The sequence below is a fragment of the Tasmannia lanceolata genome, unplaced genomic scaffold (genome assembly GCF_043159265.1).
Source record: "Tasmannia lanceolata isolate RefF3 unplaced genomic scaffold, GAP_Taslan_0.1 ptg000044l, whole genome shotgun sequence".
Lineage (NCBI taxonomy): Eukaryota > Viridiplantae > Streptophyta > Magnoliopsida > Canellales > Winteraceae > Tasmannia > Tasmannia lanceolata.
In genome coordinates, this window is record NW_027518721.1 from 19,546,585 (window position 1) to 19,564,984 (window position 18,400).

At 42.5% G+C, this 18,400-nt stretch overlaps 1 long non-coding RNA gene across 1 annotated transcript; it reads left to right on the forward strand.

Moving 5' to 3' along the window:
• The first annotated feature begins 2,398 nt into the window (after nucleotides 1-2,398).
• LOC143864055 (uncharacterized) lies at nucleotides 2,399-18,400 on the forward strand. Its single transcript, XR_013241065.1, has 3 exons — nucleotides 2,399-4,029; nucleotides 18,016-18,143; nucleotides 18,259-18,400. It is a non-coding gene; the product is annotated as an uncharacterized LOC143864055 (long non-coding RNA).

Sequence of the window (18,400 nt, forward strand, 5' to 3'; positions counted from 1 at the left end):
TGGATCATCCTATGTTGTGGATGGTACGCTTCAATTTGAAAAATATCGGTGGGGCCTACGATTGGGCCTCAATGTTAGTGTACGACCAACTCCATATAGGATTATCCAAACCATGGACGGCTTGGATTATCCTATGTTGTGGATGGGCTTAATGTTACTGTACGACCACAGGATGATCCAAACCATTCATTTGATGGGCCAACCCTTTTGGGGGCACAACCCATTTACGTTATGGCCCATCAAATGGACGGCTCGGATCATCCTATGGTCTAAACGGTACACTTCATTTTCAAAAATATGGGTGGGGCCTAAATTGGTACGAACCACACCATAGGATGATCCAAACCATGGATGGCTTGGATCATCCTATGTTGTGGATGGTACGCTTCAATTTGAAAAATATCGGTGGGGCCTACGATTGGGCCTTAATGTTACTGTACGACCAACTCCATAGGATTATCCAAACCATGGACGGCTTGGATCATCCTATGTTGTGGATGGGCCTTAATGTTACTGTACGACCACAGGATGATCCAAACCATTCATTCGATGGGCCAACCCTTTTGGGGGCACAACCCATTTATGTTATGGCCCATCAAATGGACGGCTCGGATCATCCTATGGTCTGGACGGTACACTTCATTTTCAAAAATATGGGTGGGGCCTAAATTGGGCCTTAATGTTACTGTACGAACCACACCATAGGAGGATCCAAACCATGGACGGCTTGGATCATCCTATGTTGTGGACGGTATGCTTCAATTTGAAAAAAAATTGGTGGGGCCTACGATTGGGCCATAATGTTACCAAGTCCATAGGATTATCCAAACCATGGACAGCTTGGATGTCCTATGTTGTGGACGGACCTTAATGTTACTTTACGACCAACTCCATAGAATGATCCAAACCATTCATTTGATGGGCCACAATGTAAATAGGTTGTGCCCCAAAAATCATTTCCATAGGATGATCACAACCCTACAATCTATAGAGGTTGTATAAGATGTAGTTTCTATTTAGATTGGAGGGCTAGGATCTGCTTATGGAAATGATATTTTGGGACGCAACCTATTTACGTTTATGGGCCATCAAATGGACGGTTTGGATTATCCTATAGTGGTATGGGCGGGGCCTACGTTGTGTAAAGATGGGCCCACCAACTGTTCCTGTTGTGTGTGTGGAGAGAGAGAGACCGGTCAAATGGTGGGAAAGTGAGAGAGAGAGAGAGTGGAGAGAGGCCGGTCAAATGGTGGGAAAGTGACATATCCTAACGTTTAACGTTAGCCAGCCGTCAGGGGGGGAAATATCAGCGCCCTAAAAAAAAACCTACGGACTAAAAAATTCGTGAGATTTTGGGCGGATTTCTCGAGACCTTGGTGGTATGTTCGTTTCAGATTGGATTTGGGCTACACGGGTCTAACGAGATGTTTCCTGGATTTTCCGTTTCCAATTTCTCTTGCTTCTCGAGTCCCGCCTCGAGACGCGCACCACAACCACCATCCAGATACTTCCGTCAACCTCAAAATTTCTGGATTTTTCTTCGACTTCGGCTAGATTTCAGCCATATTGTCCCACCTGCTCTCTCTCCTCAAGCCCCCCCTCTCTCTCTCTATCTGTAACATCTCTTATTTCCTGTAGAACTAAAACCCCATGAGAGGTCTCTCTTAGCATGCAAAAACCCGAAATGGAACTCACAGACATCTCTTTTTGGTGTTGATTCTGCACCTTCCAATTCTTCTAGGGTTTCCATGGTTGTTTTGTTGATCTTCTTCATCATCTTCCCTATATGTGTGAGATAAAACCCTTCTGATCTATGAATATCTTTGTTCTTCTATTGTGGGTCACTTTTCCCAGTTATTTTAGGTTTTATTTCCCACATATTTTTTTATATTTATCTTCCTCTTTTTTCGCATGTCTTTTTTTCCATTTTCATTTGCTACAGATCTTTTTTCGCGTAGTTTTGGAACTCTCAAGCCTCCTATGATTTGCAGGGGTTCGACGAGGGTACCAAGTTCCAGGATTTCCCTATAGAGCAAGGGAGTTTTCCAAATGCTAGATTGTGTGCCCCTTTTTTATTTTTTTTTCCATTTTTTAATTCATGGATTTATTGTTCTTTTATTTCAGCTGAATTGAGTTTCATTTTCAAACACTGAAGGTGCTTATTCCTCCAGATTTCTTCCATTTAGGTATTTCCTGTTAAATCTGCGGAGAGAAAAGGAGAGTAGAATGCTTGAAGCATTTCGTACAGGGCATCGAAGTGGAATGCCAAGATCGTTGCTCCCAGCCCATATTTACGTTTGTAAATATTGAAGGGTTCGAGTCGTTGATTTAGTCGGTGAAGTTAATGGGCTTAAGCCCATAAGGCCCACTACACTTAGGTCCATTATCCATAGGCTTATATGAGAACATATATCCAACAATCTCCTCCTTATGTTCTACGTATAGCATGATCCATAGATAGATAGTTGTAGACACCCCATTTTGACCGTGCCCTAAACCTCCCATGTTTGAGCAAAAACTAACCAAACCAATGTTTTAAAACTCCAAATTTCACCCTAAGCTAGGTTAGAGTCCTATCTAGCTCCCCGCAAAATTTCATCAAAATTGGAGTGCGTTTGCCTAGCAAACGAGCCAAGATAGTGCCGTAGTATAAACCAGAAAAGGGGGGGTGAATTATCCTGGAAGGGTCACGGTCTGGGGCAGAACGGGACACGATTTCAATGTGCGCTTATCAATTTTTCCGCCATTGGCGCGCCCATCAATTTGGAGTGCCGTTATCTACATCCTGCGTTGCCTATAAATACCAATTTAAGACTTCATTTAAAGAGAGGGGTTTTTGACTAATCTTTTAGAGAGAGATAGAGTGAGGAAAAGGAGAGAGAAAGTAGATCTAAGAAAATCCAAACCCTAATATTCTTCTTCTCCGGCAAGATCTCGTCGGAATCCGGCCGTTCCGCCGGTGATCCAACCGCCGAAATTCTTCTATGCAACCTCTATTACATCCTCTTCCTTCTTATACTCGTCAAAGCTCAAGATTCACGCCTTAGAGACCTAAATCTTTCTCTCTAAATCCTAGAGTAAACCCTCTTCATCTTCTCCGGCAAAATTTCACCGGAATCCGGCGGATCTCCATGGAATCCGGCCAGCCATCTCTATTTCCTTTATCCTAATTTTCATCTCTATTTGCTACTGTTTTTGTAATATTGATTACCTCATCAAAATCAGGTCAAAACCCTCTGCAAATTCCTCATACATCTTTGCAAATTCGAGCACCTTTATTATCAATTCCAACTCGAATTCCATTGCTCTTCAACCATCATCACAGTCACCTTCACTAAACCCCTTGTTTCCTTCCAGCCTTATTCCATCACTAGCTCAAGTTTTTGTGTCAAACATTGCAGCAGGGAGGCTCCTCATCTGGGCAAAAATTGCTGAAAGAGATCAATGAAATTCGTAGCAAAGAAAGAGAGGGAGAGATCTCTATTCTAGAGTTCCAAAAGCAAAAGAAGAAAAATGGGTTTGCATCCCTCTCTATTGACCGAATCTCTTGCTTCAGCTACTTTATCATTTCCATAGATTTAATTCCAGCGAAATAGGCTTTGGCGAACTCCTCTAGTCATTCACCATGGATTCCGGTGAAATTTACTTGCTCCGGTGACTCCGTCAATTAATTTCTGTCCAAAATTTATTCTTAGTCAATCAGATTTTGTCCCTAACCAATAAAACCCATTCCACCACCATAGATCCCATCATCAGTGCTCTTTTCTCCCCTATCATTGTCCCATATTCCTCTCTTCCAGGTCCCAATAATATTTCTTTCAATTGTTAGATTTATGGGCTGCAAAGAAATGGGGTTTTCATCTTGAAAGTCAAGTGGAAAAGGAGCTGAATTTTTGGTTTAAGATTTGAGGAGCAGAAGGTGGAGTAATTTGATTTTTAGGGAAGGATACAAGGACACACATCTTGGAGATTTATGGAGGAGAGCAACAAGACCTTTTCACTTAATAAGGCTTCACCAGCTACCTTCCGGTAATCCCATTCCATTCTCTTTAATTTGAAGAAAAACATGTCCATCTTGTTAATTTAGGATTTTAAAATCCTATTTTCATTGTATCATCTGAAGGGAATTTAGAATACTGGATCATACCCTTGGTCCGAATTACAAAATTCCATATGCTTGTGATTAAAGAGAGTTCTCTTCCTTATGTTCTTAGGAAATGACATCAGGGCAACCATGTTTAATAGAGGCACCAACTCAGATTGTTTTTCCCATTTCCTTCCTTTAGTTATTTTGAGGATTATACATATCCTAATTAGTGACTCTAATAATGACAGACAAGATGAATTAGTGCAACTATGTAAGCATGGTTATCTTGGCATCATTCTCTAAAAAATATTATAAGCACTGATATCCATGTCACATATTTTAACAGTGGCTATGCTCAACGGTTCTATACTTTTGTAATTGGCTTTGGGCTATTTCAAGCATATAATTGATGACCACATAATCAAGACCGAATTGAAGAGTATGACAGAATAAGTAGAGTCATTATTATAATATTGTGGTGAAGATATTGGCTACTTATTATTGATAATAGCAGCTCTCACTCTTGATAATGGCAGCTCCTTCACCACTTTGATTTTTGGCAGCCATTCACATTTGATATCAGAAGCCCCTATCCCATGTGTATATGGACAGCCCTTCATACCCCATTTGATATGCACAGTAGTTCCTATCCCATGTGTATATGGACAGCCCTTCATACCCCATTTGATATGCACAGTAGTTCCTATCCCATGTGTATACGAACAACCCTCATATCCCATTTGATATACACAGCAGCCCTTTTTTCCCATTTGTATATGGACAGCCCTCATCATTTTGATACCAACAGCCCTCACACCTTGATACTTACACCACCTGTGGTATTTTCTCCTTTTGTTATATGCTCACATAAATGATAGTTCCATTTTTATTTTATTTTTATTTTTATTTTTTATTTTTTTTTATTTTTATTTTTACCTCATGTTTTGGTAGGGTGGGATCTACTTTCTTTTTTCAAGAAAGTCAGTTAACCGTACATAAGTATTGGTAGAGCCACCATTGTTCTTTTAGTCTAATTTTTGGACCCAACTTTGATTTAATGGGTTAATGGGTGGCCCCACTACTTAGCACTTACCAATGGGACAACTGGAGGGAAATGAGCTCATCATATAACTTTGGATATTAGAGAAGTAAGTAACATTCATAATTAGAATTCACAAATCCCATCCTTTGGTTTGTTTATTTTGGAAATGTTATCATTGAAATTATGTTCTACTAATTATATTATTTTGGCTAGTTTCCTTCTTTCTTTTTGGCCTGCTTGCTTCACGAGAATTATTAAAACCTATTGACAGCCCTTTAATCATCATATTTGTTAGAGGCATAGTTAGCTTCTTAAATTATTATTATTTTTCTTCTCTTTTCTTTATTGGAATAGTAATTGTGCTTAATAGTTTTTCTTTTAATAATCATTTGATATTCTGAGAATTTTATGATTTGTCTTAGCTATGAGATAATAAGAAAGGTTCTATTTGCTCTTACTTTGGGTTAATCTTCTTTGTTGAATGTGATTATTCTTTATTTATTTTCTTGGCATGTGTTGATTTTGGATTCAGTTTCTTTTGCTTCGATTATGAGGATTTGGTTATGTAAATAGTATAGATATACGGTTTAGTCTAGACTCGATTTTTTCATAGTCGGGCGATGAAGGTGATAGCCCAAGCCCATCCTAGGAGACTTGCTCAGTCTTGCTAGCATTTTTCTCTATCTCATTCTCTTACTAAACCTCCTCTTTGTGTGTCGTTTGGTTTTGGGAGAACACCTTACTCGGCTTGGCAACATACCCCTACCCTTATGGGTATTGGGTTGCACATTTGTTGCACCCTAGGGCTAGGTAGCTGTCCGGCCCGGCTGGGTGTTTTACCTTTACTAAATATGCACAAGGTCTCTTTTTCCTTATTACTTGTGAGCTTTATCTTAGTTTGATAGTCCACTAGCATAGGAATCCGTCCTTAGTCTAGAGAGTCAGTCCTCTTATTCAGGAATCAAATTCTATCATCATAGGGGTTAGGATTTTATCCAACCTTTCATCAGATCATGTTCTTCTATCCGCTCTTGCAAGGTATAGGATGTTGTCCAACCCTTGCAGAGTCGTGTTTCTGTTCATTCCCCCGCAAAGCATAGGATGCTGTCCAACCTTTGCGGGATATCAGGAGTCTGTCCTCCCCTTATGATGATAGGATTCAGTCCTCTCGTGTCAAAAACATCAAAAACATCTAAAAAACCAAAAATCTCAAAAATCTTGAGTCATTAAGAGAGTAGTTAGGAATCTTTTCCGAACTACGTTGGCTTGATCCCTTTCAACAGAGTACGTAGTGCAGCTTGGGATCCACATCCCAAGTCCAGCCAAACCTTTAAAAATAAGCATTTTAAATCTTTCAAAATTACAAAAAATCTTTCAAAATATTGTTTTTTCGAAAGGATCTTCCTCTAGAGTTAGGAGGTTGTCCTAGTTAGAGAGTTTTTGAGTCGGGAGTTGCTCCCTCGTTCATTGTTTGTTTGTTGTGTGTTTTATTTGTTTGTGTTAGAGTTAGGAGTGAGTCCTAGCTAGGAGTTTTACGCCTCCGTCCGGTCAGTTGGCGATCCACATCGCTAATTGATGACTAGGTCTAAGATGCGATAGATCCTACTGTTTTTCCTAGGATATACAGCCTAGCTACACATAGATTATAGGAACCACCTGCATTAGCTTAGGGCTAACCTGCATTTAGTTAGGGCATATAGGGTGTCCTAAAATCTACAATCCATTGGAATTTAAATAATCACACAAGAAGCTTTAAGAACTAGTCCGGTCTTTTAGATCGAGTCTAGGATAGAGGTCTATATGTCTTAGGCATCATAGCTTAGAATAGGTGCGAAGAACTACGTTGCCTTGATTCTCGTGGAGGCGGGGATACGTAGGCTTCTTTGGATGAACATCAGATCATCTATAGACTCGGGCCTAGGTATAGATTAGAGTTTTAGGATTGTATGGTATCGAGTCATTTTCTATGTTTTGCAGTGTTTTCTTACTTTATTGCGCAGACCTTATGCTTTTAGCTGTAGCATGCATGTGTTTGCACACCAGAACTTAGACACCAATTTAGGTTTGACATTCATAACCTAGTTATTCTCAGGTGACACTTTTATTTCTTTTATGTGTGTTTATTATTCCTCCGAGACATGCATGATTAGATAGACGTCTTCTCGGAGATTTGTGTTCCCATTTCATATGATTTTCGCCCAAAACTCTTCAAAATTATTAAGTAAATGGCATAAGAGACCAGGTGTTTGCACTTGGGCGGATGAGGTGCTCTTTAGACCTTCCGAATTCGTAACCAGGCACGAACCTTATTTTATATCTCTGGTTATCCGTTGCAACAGAGCATAGTATGGGATCCAGGGCCCATTTGCCTTTTTCCTTGGATGGCGACTCTTCTTTGTTTAAGGTACGCCTCGAATCTGGGCTAGTCCCCGAATCGAGAGGTATCTCACCTTTTTATCGCCACTCATGCTGTGAGGGGCATTCTTCTTTCGAGAGTTCCTTGGTAGAGCTCTCCATTCACGTGGATGATCCATAGAGACCTTAGCGCGTGGGGCTCGTCCCTCACCGCCGCCTCTCTCGGATCGGGGTCCACAATAGTGTGATGTTCAAACAAAATATTGAACTATCCACATCACATTGTCATAAAAAATCGGTAATCCAACTGAAAAAACACGAATACTTTTATGAACAACCAAGAGTTTCATATACAATAAACTCAACCCAAAAAGTAGTTTCATATATATATGAACCCCACTGCTCGAAGAAGAATTCATTCATGGGGTATGATTCTCATCAAGATCTAAAATAAAGTGTCACATATAAGTGAACTCTATACACATACAGAAAGAAGGCACTCAGTCTTTACAACTTTAGAAGATTTACTCATCAAGTAAGTCATCTTCATCAAAGTCAAAATCAAGATGCGCTCCTCATTTTTTGCCAATTCCTGTGAATTACCAAAATGGATTTCATGAAAATGAATCCAAACAACAGTGTAAAGATGAAAGTATCTAGTTCTTCCTGAAAAAGAACTCAGTACAAATCCATAATTCACGAAAGTATCTAGTTCTACCTGAAGAAGAACTTAGTACATTCCAAAAATGGTTGAAAAATGTATTAGTTTCACTCTCACAATAAGCATCATTATCAAGTTTCAATAAAGAACAAGACCAAAATAGCTTGTTTTGCAAAGAACCATTACACCATAATTGTCAAGTTTCAATAAAGAACAAGATCAAAAAACTGGTTTCTTTTGCAAACAACCATTTCATGCTTTCATAAAATGTTAAGTCATCTTATCCATATTTGAGTCAAGTTGAATTATCAAGTGTGGAATGTTCAACCCTTCCCAAACAGGCTAACCAAGTTTGAGTTAAATTGTATCATCAAATGTGGAATGTACAACCTATCTCAAAAGAGGGTATATCATCAAGTATGGAATAATATACAACAACTTTAAACATAAAGAAAACATATCAAGTGCTTATCTAGGGCCATACAAGGAATATCCAAAAATTCAAATTAACATGGAGAATGTAGATTAAGTCCATAACCTGGATAATATAAGTTAAGTCTTTTCTATAAAGGCTTTAACTTAATTTTCCTCTATCTTTACAGATTTTAATCCCATTTCCTTTATAATTTTGAATGTTCGAGCTTTAGACAATCTTTTTGTGAGAGCATCGGCCATATTATCCTTCGATCTCACATCAATCAAAGTGATAATCCCGTGTTCAATGAGATAATTCAGCATGGCATGTTTCAGCCTAAGATGTCTCCTCTTACCATTAAAGAGTGAGTTCTTCACAATCGTAATTGTAGCTTGATTATCACAGAAGACACTTAAGGAATGAATCCTTAATCTAGTTAGTGGAATGTCCATAATCAGATTCTTTATCCACTCTGCTTCATCTGCAGCTGAAGCTAGAGCATATAGTTCTGATTCCATAGATGACAAGGCAATGCAAGTTTGTCTCTTTGACTTCCACGCAACAGCAGCTCCACCCAGGGTAAATACATAACCACTGGTAGACTTACTGTCTCTTAATTCTGAGCCCCATGATGCATCAGAATATCCTTCCAAAACAGGAGGATGGCTACCATAACAAAGAGCATAATTTTGAGTACCTTTAAGGTATCTCATCAGCCTCATAAGGGCATCCCAATGCTCATGGCCAGGATTACTAGTAAAACGACTCAGCATGCCAACTGTAAAGGCTATGTCTGGCCTAGTGCAACTCATAGCATACATGAGACTACCAATCACTCTAGAATAATCTAACTGATTCACACTGTCTCATTCATTAGGGATCAGCTTCTTAGTATAATCAAATGGTGTCTCAATCGGTTTGCACTCATTACATCCCCATATAGAAAGTAGTTTTTCAATATAATGGGCTTGGCTAAGGAAAATTCCTTGCCTTTCAAAACATACTTTCATACTAAGAATGGTGTCAACAACACCCAGGTCTTTCATGTCGAATTCTTTACCCAAGGTTAGTTTCACGTCACTCACTACAAAGAGATCGGAACCAAGAATCAACATGTCATCTACATACAAGCAAATAATTGCGACCTTATTCGACACAGAACGATAATAAAGGCATTTATCTGAGTAACTTGACAGAAACCAAGGCTCTTTACTACTTTGTCAAATTTCTGATGCCACAATTTAGGTGCTTGTTTAAGACCATATAAAGATTTGTTTAATTTACAAACTTTATTCTCAAAACCTTTCATGACAAACCCTTCAGGTTGATTCATGTAGATTTCCTCTGACAGTTCTCCATTGAGAAAAGTTGTCTTTACATCCATTTGATGCACAACAAAATGCTCAATAGATGTCAAAGCAAGAAGAATTCTTATTGTAGCCAAATGACAGACCGGTGAGTAGACATCAAAGTAGTCTATCCCACTCACTTGAGTATAGCCCTTAGCTACTAAACGTGCTTTATATCGAGCTATAGATCCGTCAGGATTAAGTTTCTTCTTCAATATCCATCTACAGCCCACAGTCTTGGCCCCTTTTGGCAAATCGACTAGCTACCAAGTTAGATTTTGTAACAGAGGGCTCATTTCATCATCAATGGCTTCTGCCCACAACAAAGAGTCCCTAGATCTCATCGCTTCCTTATAGGATGATGGATCATTCTCTAAATGGTAGGTCACAAAGTCCTCACCAAAATTTTTGGGTACTCTATCTCTTGTAGAAACTCTTACAGGAACTAACTCAGATATCAATTTGAGACTAGTGTCAGAAGTAATTGGTTTAGACCCAACCGGCAATTCTGTAACCACCTCTATATCGCCTGGTATGGTCAAACCCTAATATCTGAGAAATTTATTCTCAAAGAAAACTGCATCTCGAGATTCTATAACCATACTGGTTGATAGATCCAAAAACCGATCAGTAGCACTATCTTCTGCACCTCCTAGATAAACACAAGTGTTTGTTTTAGGTCCCACTTTAGGTCTCCTAGAATCTGGTATCCTTACATATGCAATACAGCCCCAAGTCTTAAGAGTATCATATCTACAAGGATGAGCATGCCATAACTCATAAGGAGTGGAGGAACATTTTGAGTGTGGCAATCTATTCGGGATGTGATTTGCAGTCAAAGCTGCTTCTCCCCAATAGCAATTAGGCATGCCGGCTGTCAATGACATGGAGTTTAACATTTCTGTTAACGTCATGTTCTTACGCTCAGCTACACCATTAGATTGAGGCGAGTAAGGAGCAGTAGTTTCAAGTATTATGCCCTGAGAGGCACAGAATTCCTTGAACTCTGTCGAAGTGTATTCTCCTCCTCTATCACTCCTAACTCTCTTAATTTTCAGGTTCAGTTGCAATTCAACTCGATTCTTAAAAACTTTAAACTTAACAAAAGCTTCATTCTTTGATTTTAACAAATAAATATGACAATATCTTGACATATCGTCTATAAATGTGATCAAATACTTCCGACCACCTCTAGTAGTAAAACTTTTAAAGTCACAAAGGTCAGAATGTATCAACTCAAGAAGTTGTGTGCTCCTAGAAACCTGACGAAAAGGTTTTCTAGTGATCTTAGTTTGAGCATAAATCTCACACTTGTCAAAATCATAGTATATCAGAAATTCCATAAGCATCAGTGAGCGATGCTCAGTTCCAATAACTAATCTCTTGGGCTAAGGGACTACTCCTCCCAACAGGGGGCTTTCAGTTGTGTGTTTTTCAGATATGCTCATCTCATGAGATTGAGTTTATATATAGTCCCTGATCTGAAACCCGTTACAATCCAACGGTTATAAACACACCCATATGGTAATACATTGGAGATTTCATAAAAAAAGGTGGTGTTGAGAGGGTAAGAAAAGCCAAAACAAGGAAACAAAAAACTCCACCCAAAATATGATTCACTTTTTCCTTGTTTTAGTAGCTACTTCTCACCCTCTGCTTATTCATGTCCTCTCAAGTCTCTCCTTCTCCCATCCTCTCACCACTTGAGAAACTAATTTTATCATGAAAAGAAAAAAATCATGGTGGCCAAGCATGGCCTAGGACTCCCTTTTTTTTCTACGTAAAATTGGTTTTGTGTAAATTTTGTTTTAATTCATGCCCATTTTAGATCCAATGAAAACTTTTCTATGAAGAATAGTTATGTGGTCTAAATGGAATTTGGGCTCTCTTTATTTCTATGTAAAACGGGTATGTAAAACGGGAGCGCACTCCTGGTCAAGAACGAGTCCGGGCAGAAAAATCAAACCTCGGAACCCAGTTCACTAAAAAGCTTGGGTACTCGCTGCTTGGTTTGCCCCAGCCCGTCTCCGCAAAGACCGGGAGCGCACTCCTGGTCAGGAAAGGGCCCGCGCAGAAAAACCAAACCCACTCGGAAACCCAGTTCACTAGAACGTGGGTACTCACTGCTTGGTTCACCTCGGTTCGTCTCTACAAAGACCGGGGTCAACAAAAACTTGGATGCCTGCCCGAAGTACCGTTCTGCTCGGAAACGAACTGTTTTACAAGTATTACTGACCCACAGGGTTGAGTTAATTAATAATTAGCCAAAGGTAGACATGAGCGGAAACAGTGGACGGCGAAATGCAACTTCTATTCATAAAAGGGTGGGCCTCGAAGGGCCATTACAAAAAGTAGGGCCTCCCAAGGGCCATTACAAAAAGAATCAGTGAACTGCCAAAAAGGAAGAACGGGTAGCTCAAGGCACCCCATAGCTACCCTAATGCGAAGGACCCCCCGCCGCGGCATCCTGCCCTCACCTGCCAGCGGGTCAGGAAGGACAAGGCCCGTGAGAACGACGTTCGGGTTAGACCCCTTGACCTACTCAAGGCAATCCATAAACCCCAACTTGTACGACTCCGTGGATAAGCTAATTAGCTCGTCCTCTTTTTTCTGCACGGCGTCCGCCACGGCCGCTATCTGCCTCTCCTGGGCTCTCCCTCTCGGCAATTCGAGGGCGTCAGCAACCTTCTCCAACTGGGCGGCATTCTCGGACTTGAGTCTTTTTATCTCGTCGTCTCTCTCCTGGATAGACCTATTGAGCTCAGCCGCCTCCTGGATCAACTTGCCGTTCTCCTCCTCAGACTTGGTAATTGCGGAAGAGAACTTCCGACTCTTCTCGCGGAAATCGTGATAGTACACACCGATTTGATAGAGCGAGGAGAAAATAGCCTCTTCGGCCGCATCCGGAGGCTCGTTGAGAACCTGGAGCTGATCCTGGCTCAGTTGGCCCTTGCTAATGATCTCCCTGGCAACACGGCTTTCACCCAGGCCAGTGTCGCTCTTCTGAACAGCCCAGTTGGGCCGGAAAACATTGTCCCCAGACCTCGCGGGGGTGGGGCGGACTCCGGTAGATGTGTCGCCCTGCCTAGGTGTCCCCGCTCTCCGACCGTAGGGGCCGACAAGCCTCACCGTTGGCTTGCCCTTGGGGGGCGGTACGTCCTTGGTTGGTGCAGGACTGGAAATCTCGGGGGCCTTCCTCTTCTGGCCCTGGCCCTTGACAAAGGCTCCTCGCCTCACCTTCTCCAACTTGGACTGCGTCTGCATCTCTGAAAGTCAACATGGACGAACAAAAACCGGTCAGGAGCAAAAAGGAGGAAAAAGAGTTTAAAAGTAAGACTAGCCACATACGTGACGGGGTCGCAGTACTAATGCCAAGCCCGACCAGAACCTCTTCCCCAAAGAATTCCGCACAATGAATGAGGCCCTCCCGGTGCAACTCCTCACAGACTAGGGTGAACTTTCCCATATCTTCGCCCTCAAGGAGCAGCTTGCGGCTCAGTGCAAGTGTGTCTGGGGTGTCCCATTTTAGAGGAACCGGCCAGGGCTCAGTAGGCTCTCTGTCCTCGACATAGAAGAACCTGTTCTTCCATAGATGTATGGAGGATGGAATGCCAGTGATCATTTTCACCTCAGGGCGCTGGCTAATATAAATCCAACCCCCGTCCTTATGCCTCTTCAGGTGCGCACACATGCGGAACAACGACATAGACAAACTTCTTTGAAGCCGGCCCTGGACAAGGTATATAAACCCGATCAGCGTCCTCCATGAGTTCGGCGCGATCTGAGCCGGAACCAGCCCGTAATATTGAAGGACCACGACGAAGAATGGGTGCGGAGGGAACCTGAGCCTGGCTCTTAACGACTCGTCGTATATACAGACGTTGGAGCTGTCGTTGCAAGCCCTATCTCCCTCTATCGCAGCGCTCAACCCAAACCTTTGGGGAATACCGTACCTATCCCTAATGTCCCCCAGCCTGGACTCCTCAAGGATATTCTCCTCGTAAAGAGCCTGAACGTTGTATTGGGGATTGGCGTCCATCCGGGCCCTAGCTACGACCTCAACGGCCCAGCCCGGGAGGAATGTTGTGGACGCCTCAGCGGCGTCGCTACCAACGCTCACCTCTGCTCGGAAGTAACTATCCATTGGGGGCGGGGTGGTGTTCACATCCAAAATCACCTAGTCCTCATTATCTACGAATTCTACACTAACATCGGGACTCGCCATATAGGGGCCGGGAGTCCTGGGCGGATTATTTTGTGTCCTCCCCGACGACCTAGACCTTGAGCTACTGGAAGAGGACTCCCCTGAACCGGACTCCAAACCGGACTCAGAGCTAGAGGTACTACGGGACATGAAGAACGCAGGAAAAGAAACAAGTAAAAGACGCGCTCAAGAAGATTACCGGTGCGAACAGAAAGCTCCTAATCCACGGACGGTCACAACCACGAGCTACCCGAGCCAAACAGGCAGAGCAAGAACAAAGGAGAAAAAGCAAGAGAGTAAAAGTGAAATGTGAAAAGTGAAAACCTCCTTTTATAGACCTTGGCTTAAGGCGGTTTGCATTAATGAAAGGCACGCGCTTCGAGGGCCCTTACATGGTGCCAAGTGTTCCTCATTAATGAAAGGCTCACGTCCCGAGGCGGAAAACGCGCGTGCAATACACAGGAGGAAAACGGTCGGTTATTTAAACTGCTTGAGCGCGGGATACCTTCTGAGTAATTGTGTCCGGTCCAAACCGGACAGAATATGACGCATTCGCTTGCCCGGCCCAAGCCGGACAGAATATGACGCTTCCGCAAAAAGACAAAAATCAGTCCGGCCCAAGCCGAACAGGATATGATGTGTCCGTAAAACGACAAAAATCAGTTCGGCCCAAGCTGGACAGAATATGGCGCGTCCGTTAGACGACAAAAATCAGTCTGGCCCAAGTTGGACAAAATATGACGCGTCCGCAAAACGACAAAAATCTGCCCGTCCCAAGCCGGACAGGTTATGACGCGTCCGTAAGACGACAAAAATCAGTCCGGCCCAAGCCGGACAGGATATGACGCGTCCACTAGACGACAAAAATCAGTCCGGCCCAAGCCGGACAAAATATGACGCGTCCGCTAGACGACAAAAATCAGTCCAGCCCAAGCCGGACAGGACTTGGCCGGACAGACGGCTTAGCCGGACAGACTCCCTAGGCCGGACAGACGGCTTAGCCGGACAGATTTCCCAGGCCGGACAGACGGCTTAGCCAGACAGATTTCCCAGGCCGGACAGACGGCTTAGCCAGACAGATTTTCCTCTCCGCTTCTGGCCGTCCCAGGCCAGGCGGACGGCTTGGCCGGGCAGGTTTTCCACCGAGCCGTCCCGAACACCGGCTCGTTCTACCATTCAGGAATGTAACTCATCACACTTCCCCAAATCACTACAATGACTTGGAGAACTGGGGGGCAACTGATGGGGTATGAAAAACAACAACTAATTAGCTGTCGACACTTGGCCCCAGGAGGGCCCACCATAAATCCAGCGTCGGCCCAGGGGCAATCCGGTAATTACCTAAGAGTAGGTAAACCTAAACTCGCAAAAGGGCCGATACATGTCCTGGGGTGGTAATCCAACCATCCCAGGTCTCCCTCTATAAAAGGCCTCTCAAGGCTCAAAGCGAAGGGTAATGACTTCTAAGCTACCACTCTTAAAATTTGGCTCTGCACTCTTGCTCGTACTGACTTGAGTGTCGAAGGGCCCATCCGGAGCAACAACTCCGGGTTGGTCTTTTGACATCGTTTGCTCTTGTGCAGGGCTCAGCTCCTTCACTTCAGCTCCTCGGGTCCTCCAGCCCAGCTCTTACGTCACTGCCGTATCTGTTACCGATTTTAGGCCTAACAGGTGGCAAAAAAAAACTCTGAAAAGAGATTAAATCAAACAGAAAAAATCCGTAATAGATGGCCAAAAATTGTCCTATAAACTTCAGTGATGGGTTATTTCTAGATTTTTGGACTTTGAAAAAATCATTAAGAAGTGCAAAACAAAGGGAAAACATGACCCCTGAAAGAATTAATGACATAGACCGAAATGATGAGAGCCACTTCCATCCAAAGAAAACAGAGTCACATGTAACTCTATTCAAGCAATTTCGGGTGAAAATGGCAGTGCCTAATTTAGTTTCAAATTTTGAGTGGCTGGTGTGTAATCATGGTGATACCATTTTGAGCACTAAAGGCATGATGGTGATACCATCATGACAAAAATATGGGAAACTGCTGAAGTTATAAAAACAGTACATAATACCTTAAACTTGACAGAAATGAGTGTTGGACTGAAGAATGAAGACTGCACCCTCCAAGTAGAATTCTCCTGAAGAAAGAATTGTCGTGGGGCCTATGTTACAAAACAAACTGGCAAAATTGAATGTCAAATGAAATGAAGAGCAATAAGCGCTACATTCTGGATTCATGCGTAGGTGTCAGGTGGGCCCAACAGAAACCATTGGGGGAATGGTGGGCCCATCTTTGAACAATGTAGGCCCCGCCCATTCCATACCATAGGATAATCCAAACCGTCCATTTGATGGGCCATAAACGTAAATAGGTTGCGTCCCAAAATATTTTTCCATAGGCGGATCCTAGCCCTCCGATCTAAATAGAAACTACATCTTATGCAACCTCTATAGATTGTAGGGTTGTGATCATCCTACGGAAATGATTTTTGAGGCACAACCTATTTACATTGTGGCCCATCAAATGGACGGCTCGGATCATCCTATGGTCTGAACGGTACACTTCATTTTCAAAAATATGGGTGGGGCCTAAATTGGTACGAACCACACCATAGGATGATCCAAACAATGGATGGCTTGGATCATCCTATGTTGTGGATGGTACGCTTCAATTTGAAAAATATCGGTGGGGCCTACGATTGGGCCTTAATGTTAGTGTACGACCAACTCCATAGGATTATCCAAACCATGGACGGCTTGGATCATCCTATGTTGTGGATGGGCCTTAATGTTACTGTACGACCACAGGATGATCCAAACCATTCATTTGATGGGCCAACCCTTTTGGGGGCAGCACCCATTTACGTTATGGCCCATCAAATGGACGGCTCGGATCATCCTATGGTCTGGACGGTACACTTCATTTTCAAAAATATGGGTGGGGCCTAAATTGGGCCTTAATGTTACTGTACGAACCACACCATAGGAGGATCCAAACCATGGACGGCTTGGATCATCCTATGTTGTGGACGGTAAGCTTCAATTTGAAAAAAAATTGGTGGGGCCTACGATTGGGCCTTAATGTTACCAACTCCATAGGATTATCCAAACCATGGACAGCTTGTATCGTCCTATGTTGTGGACGGGCCTTAATGTTACTTTACAACCAACTCCATAGAATGATCCAAACCATTCATTTGATGGGCCACAATGTAAATAGGTTGTGCCCCAAAAATTATTTCCATAGGATGATCACAACCCTACAATCTATAGAGGTCGTATAAGATGTAGTTTCTATTTAGATCGGAGGGTTAGGATTTGCCTATGGAAATGATATTTTGGGACGCAACCTATTTACGTTTATGGCCCATCAAATGGACGGTTTGGATTATTCTACAGTGGTATGGGCGGAGCCAACGTTGTGTAAAGATGGGCCCACCATTCCACCAACGGTTGGGCCCACCAACTGTTCCTGTTGTGTGTGTGGAGAGAGAGAGAGAGAGAGAGAGAGAGAGAGTGTGTGGAGAGAGAGAGAGAGACCGGTCAAATGGTGGGAAAGTGAGAGAGAGAGAGAGGCCGGTCAAATGGTGGGAAAGTGACATATCCTAACGTTTAACGTTAGCCAGCCGTCAAGGCGGCGTGGGGGGGGGGGGGGGGGGGGGATATCAGCGCCCTAAAAAAAACCCTACGGACTAAAAAATTCGCGAGATTTTGGGCGGATTTCTCGAGATCTTGGTGGTATTTTCGTTTCAGATAGGATTTGGGCTACACAGGTTTAACGAGATCTTGCGTGGATTTTTTTATTTTATTTTTTCCATTTTTTAATTCAGGGATTTATTGTTCTTTTATTTCAGCTGAATTGAGTTTCATTTTCAAACACTGAAGGTGCTTATTGCTGCAGATTTCTTCCATTTAGGTACTTCCAATCTGATCTGCGATTTTGATCCATTTTGTGGCTTTCTTTTATGATCTCTGCTGTTGAAAGAAGAAGAAGAAGAAGGAATCCCTTTGTTTTGAATGATATAGCATGTAAGTAAGATTTGTTCTCCTTATGCATTTGCCTTTTTCAGTTTTTCTTCCCAGGTTTTCTTTTTCCTTCTCTTCTTTCTATTGTTCAGCTGACTATTTATTGTTGTGATTGCAGATGATTTTGCATTAGTAAAGCTTTGAAATGGTCGGAGAATAATTGAAAAAACACTAAAATTTCAGGTTATCAGACAAGTTAGTCGTGTAACATGTGATTCTTTTATTTTATTTCTTTCTAACTTACAATATCTTTTGCTCAA